Source organism: Cricetulus griseus, chromosome 3, assembly GCF_003668045.3.
Source record: "Cricetulus griseus strain 17A/GY chromosome 3, alternate assembly CriGri-PICRH-1.0, whole genome shotgun sequence".
Taxonomy (NCBI): domain Eukaryota; kingdom Metazoa; phylum Chordata; class Mammalia; order Rodentia; family Cricetidae; genus Cricetulus; species Cricetulus griseus.
Window position 1 is genome coordinate 254,380,854 of NC_048596.1, and position 6,001 is coordinate 254,386,854.

At 42.3% G+C, this 6,001-nt stretch overlaps 1 long non-coding RNA gene across 9 annotated transcripts in view; it reads right to left on the reverse strand.

Moving 5' to 3' along the window:
- LOC107978151 overlaps positions 1–6,001 on the reverse strand; it is a 44,564-nt gene extending 38,563 nt beyond the window's left edge. For 8 of the 9 annotated variants that reach the window (XR_004769375.1, XR_004769380.1, XR_004769377.1 and 5 more), the window contains exon 1: positions 1,845–6,001. This is a non-coding gene — a long non-coding RNA (uncharacterized LOC107978151). The remainder of the gene's footprint in view (positions 1–1,844) is intronic. The other variant, XR_004769379.1, reaches the window with a different exon arrangement.

Below are 6,001 nucleotides of genomic sequence, written 5' to 3' on the forward strand. Positions count from 1 at the left end.
CATAGAGACGGAGTCGGCCCGGGGAGTTTGAGGCTAGCCTCACTGTGCCAGAGAGGCCAAGCTTGAGGAACAGAGTAGCATAGCAGGGAACCTCGGGGAACCTCCTAAGAGCCAGTGGGCAGCTGCTGTGTTCTTTGTGCTCCCAGAGTTCCACAACAGACGCAACTCTAGGTGATAGAATCCAGTGTGGGAGTGGAAGCAGGGATACTTGCAAGAGCTGGTGATAGGTTTCTCTCTCTTGCCATTTTTTTTAATTATTTTTTATTGAGCTTTACATTTTTCCCCACTCTTCCCCCCTTTTCCCCTCTTCCCCACTCCCCCTTCACCCTTCCCCCTGCTCCCACACTCCCAATTTACTCAGGAGATCTTGCCTTTTTCCCCTTCCTAGGTGGATGGATCCTTGTATATCTCTCTTAGGCTCCTCTTTGTTACCTAGGTAGTGATACGTTTCTTAAGGCTTGTCACAAGTCAGGTGCTGTGGTGAGGGCTTCCCACACATATGTCACTCTTAGTGATCATTAAACACAATACAAAGCAACCAAACAAGCTTGTGGTCCTAAGTTATGGTTGCTTCTTCTTTCAGAGGGGAGGGCATTTTGAGTATAAGTAGACCTAAGTCAATTTTCAAACATTCATCCATGTTAGTCACTATGTGAATGGACTTAAGAATCCAGTCACAAATCCAATCATCACTCATTATCAAATCTCTTAGAAAAGCAGGAATTAAATTAAATATCCTAACTGATAAGGGCTTTGCAAAAAAACAAAAGTCCAACAAACAGATCATTTGCTCACATTATACATAATGATCAAGGACTAAATATTTTGTTTGGCTTCTTTCTGCCCCCCAAACAAGACAAGAACATCTGATCTTGTGTCTCCTATTCAACATTGGACTGGACTGTTGAATAAGGCAAAAATAAAATAAAGTAAAATAAAATAAAAGGCATCTAAAGAAAGAAAGAGGAATAAAGTTGTTCTGTTCTTGGGTGATTTTACTATCTACATAGGAAATCCCAAGTAGTCTACAGAAAAGTTACCAGAACTAATCAGTGAGATGAGCATGGCCACTGAATGCAGTGTCTAAATACAAAACAAGTAGCTGTTTCTACATGCAAGCACTGGATGATTGGAAAGAGAAACAGAAGTTCAGAGTAGGTAGCAAATAGAGAGTAGGAGTCACGCAGGTATTGTACCCAGTTGATTACTAAGTATTGAGGATCTTCCCTGAAGCTGCCCTCTCCAAACCCTGCCCTCAATGCACCAACTGGTGGCCCCTCCCCTGGAGCTGTGATCTTCAGACTGAGCTCCTGAGAAAACCTGTCAAGGGTCAGCTCCTCCCCCTGAGATGCTCAAGACCACACCTAAAGGCTATTTAATGGGGGGAAGGGGGCAGCGCTGTCCCTGACCTGTCTCGTGATTCTCCCTGGTGGTTTCTCCTCTTCTTTTGGGACCACCTGGGAATGCTTTGCTCAGATTAAAACTGGACTCACATTCGATCTGATTCAACTTATTGCATAGGCGGAGACTTAGTATCTGGGTACAGAAACTTAGCAGTAAGTCCTATCACATCTGCCTCAAGCATTTCTAGACTTAATTGCAAGTGGAGGGCTAGCTGCACTAAGGGTTCTCATGGGCTCACAAGGCACATTGTTGAACCAAGTGTGGCAGACTCAAGGAAACAGGACTAGATTACAGATCTCTGTGATAGAGATGATTCATACTCTCCCCTCTGTAGGGACTGAGTTAGGACTGGAACAAGACAGAGACTGGAATGTATGGAGCAGGGACTGTCAGTCTTGTTATACAGAGACCAATCTTAGTAGAAATTGCACTAATCTCACCTTATCCATAGTTACCATTTCCATTTCTGTCACCAGGCTCTGGAAAGAACACACACAATGAAACACCTCTTTGCTTTTATATTGCACACCATTCCCAATAGTATGATTAAACCTCGTGTTATCTTAGTCCACCCTGCCCAAGGTATGAACTGCCCTTTTGTCCAGTGTGACACTATATACACTACCTATCCGGTAGTCACCCAACAGCCATTTCAGCCCTTAGGCCTCCCATGATGTTATGACAGTGCTGATACTCAAGGGACACTTTCATAGTAAAGGAATTGCCCTAGTTGTTTTTTTTTTTCCATTGCTGTAATAAAATGACCAAAGCAAGTTAGCTTTCATTTCCAGGTTACAGTCATTGCAGGGAAGTCAAGGTGGTAGAATCTTAAAACAACCAGTCACATTAGGTGCACAGTCCAGGGCAGAGAGGAATAAATGCATGGAGTGCTTAGCTCATCTTCTTCACCCTTATATAGTCTAGGACAAAAATCTAGGGAATGGTGCCATCCAAAGTAGGCTGGATCTTCCCACATTTATAAAGACAATTCTCAGATGTGCCCACAGGCCAACTTTGTCTAGACAATCCCTCATTCAGACTTCTTTCTACTCACTCTACATTGTGTGGAGTTGGCCATTAAATGATTCTCAGCATCCACTGGTGAGTTTGGAGTCTACCCATCTAGGGTAAGGGGAGATTTTGTTGTTTATCCAAGCTGCTTAAACTCATTCATCAAATCACCTTCTTCCAGGGAATCCTGCTGACTCAAAAGAATTTCCTGGTCACCTAGTGCCCCTAGCTCTGGCTCAGACTGAAGGAGTCTGGGATGTCTTCTCCAAGTAGAGGACAGAAACAAACAGAGACAGGGATGCCGATGAGGAAAGGACTGGACAGAACGAAAGTCATCTAGTCACGTATCAAACCTTGGGCAGACAGGAATAGATAACATACTTGGTAAGGAGATGACACTCCACCTTTCAAGAAGCTGACGCTCATCTTGACCTACAGGTGAACAATGCACAGCACACAGAGATAGGCTTTCCAAATTGACAGTGAGATTTATATCAGTGTCCAGAGCAGAGGGTAAGTGAAGGAAGAGGAGCTTTAGTAGAGTCACTTATACGTGCCCAGCACCAGACTCAGTCCTCAGCTTGCTTAATAAGCTGCAGGGTGTGTAGTATGCTGATCTTGGCCTGTGAACCCTCAGATTTGTGCTCACCTTTCCTCTTCAGCCCCTGGCATCAGGCCTCAGCCCTGATTCTGGGTTTCTCAGCATTCTGTGTCATTTGGTAAGAAGTGTGAATATTGGGAGACAAAGATACAAGATATTCCTTTTTGTGGTGATACCTTTCTTGCACAGATAAAGTCTTTCTGGAGGTCAGAGAATGGAGCTTGCTACTAGCTAATCATAGAGGTCTGTACAGACAAACAGGAAGTGACATAGCAGGGCAGAAACAGGATATAAGCAGGGAGAAACAGGAAATCTCTCTCTTCTCTGCTGAGACACTTAGGAGGTAAGGTGTGTTGTGGCTTGCTCCTTCTCTCTGATCTCTCAGCATTCCCCTCTATATCTGACTCTGGCACTTTATTATCAAAACCAATTAAGAACAGCCTTTACACCTCCTCTTGACATCAGGTGTCTTCTCAAAATGCCTTCTTTTATGGTTCCATGAATTATTCCAAAGACTAGATAATTCATAAAGAAAAAGGTTGATTTAGCTAACAGTTCTGGAGATTCAAGATCGCAGTGCTAGCATGTGCTTAACTTTGAGGGTTTTCTGGCTCCCCCCAAACACAAAAACAGTAAATGGCCTCATGGTAACAGCATTTGAGAAATGGAGAGAGGATGTGACCAGACAGGACTACACAGCAGTTCAAAGGCTAATATCACTCTTTTCTATCAATTCATTCAGTAAGAACTAACAAAGTCCCACAAGAACTGTACTAATCAGAACTATGTGCTCTCATAGACAGTTACCTATCACAAGGGCCCTCTGCTTAAAGATCCCACCCCTTCAATAACATCACCACCAAGACCAAGGACTCAAAATAGGGATCTTTATGGTTACCATCAAACCATAGTATCCTCCTCCCCAGAAAGTCTCATTATATGCTTATCTCCTTTTAAGTTATCTAGCTCTTGACTTCTAATACAGCTCCATCTTGTGTGTGTGTGTGTGTGTGTGTGTGTGTGTGTGTGTGTGTGTGTGTGTAGGTAAGGCTTGCAGTGGCTTCCTGCTGATGCCACCCAGTAGGACCCTTCCTGTCCTCTGTATGACTCCTCAGTTGCCCATCATTTACATAGCAGAAGTGACTCTCTTTGATTTAAGCATTTGCAGCCACTTCTACTGTGTTTGTTTGTCACTGATTGATACTCTTACAGACTGGAGTCTTTTCCTAGTTGCCGTTAGTGTACAGTCTTTCTCAGTATCTATGGGGGATTTTTCAGGATCCTGAAAATGGCAAAAAAAGGGTATGTGCTTAAGTGTCTTACCTGACCTGGCATAGCATTTGTATATAAAATGTGCATGTCCTCCCGTATACTTTAACTCATCTAAAAACACCATGTAAAAAGTTGTTGTAGTAACAAGGAAATATTGGTCCTCAGTGCTGAACCCTCAGAGGCAGAGGGCCAAATGGATCACTTACCCACTAACTGCCTGAGAAATAGCCAGTCCATACCAGTTTTCACAGGTGAGAAAACTGACGCTAAACACATTTGTCTAAGGGAAGATGGAATTTATAAGAAATCTTTCTGAGCCCTAGAGTATGTCTGCTCTCAACACTATTACACACATAGTTTGTTGTATCCACTGTCTTAATCTGCAAGGCATGGGCTATTTCCTGTAGCTTTTAGTAGAATACAATTAACACATGCTGTTGGGTTCATTAGAATTTCAGAGGCACATGAGTGACGTTGCATGAGGATCTACACCTAAATCCTAACACAGAATACAAGATCCTGGACAAGATTTCAATTATCTGCCAAGAGTTAGTTTTTGCTGTCAAAACATTTGCTATCCTGGTTTCAGAATCACAGTGGGAAGATTCTTCACACTCTGGCAATGTAATGAGATCCCTCTCTGTGAGGAGTGCAGAGGTGCCTCCCTGGGCAGCTATCTGTGCTTTTACATGCCACTTACAGACAGAGAGACTAGAACTAAACCTCAGCTAAGACCTTCCTTAAAGCTAGAGTTTCTCACTTTGGTTTTAAGTTTTTATTGAGGATCTGGAGAGAGGGCTCAAAGGTTAAGATGATGAACTGCTCTTCTTGCAGAGTAACCACGTTCAGTTCCCAGCAGTTCTCAACTGCTTGTAGCTCCAGTTCCCGTGGATCTAACACCTTCTTCTGGAGTCTGTGGGAATACACACACACACACACACACACACACACACACACACACACACACACACACACGCCTATATACCCACATGCATGCCCCCCATACATATACACATAATCAACAATAAATCTTTTAAAAAAATTAACTGAATATTGACTAGTTACAGTTATGTGTATTTGTAAGATACAAAGTGAGATGTGGTGTGAACACAAATATGGAATAACTGAGACAAGTTAATTAGCATATACAGTACCTCAACATGTACATTTTCTCCCCCACCTGACTAAAACATTGCTGAGTTACCCCACAAAGACTAAAACTTGAAGTGAAGCAGAACTCTAGGATGAATCTAGGATGCCCAGCATGACACATTATCTCCAGAGTTCCCAGTCACTAAGGGATGCATGCAAATTCATTATGGGAATGGTGGTTTTCAAAAAGTGGTTGGGGATAAAGCCCAGTGGCAAAACGTTTGCTTAGGATGAGTGAGGCCCTGAGTCCTAGTCCTAAAATCATTAAATCAATCAATCAATCAATAAATATAAATAAATAAATAAATAAAACCAAACAAAAAACTAAGAAAAGTATTTTTCTTTGATTTGTTTTAGTTAGGCACTTTTGTAAGTTTATGGCTTCCTCAAGGCTGGCAAGACACATAGATGCTAAGATTTGGGTCCTTACTCTTGTAAAAAAGCTTTATTGAGATACAACTGATAGACATTTTATAAAGGGTATTATTTGGTAAGTGAGCATATCCACCAGAAAGTTAGGGAAAGGTATTAGAAAAGTTTACTGATGAGTTTTGGGGTTTA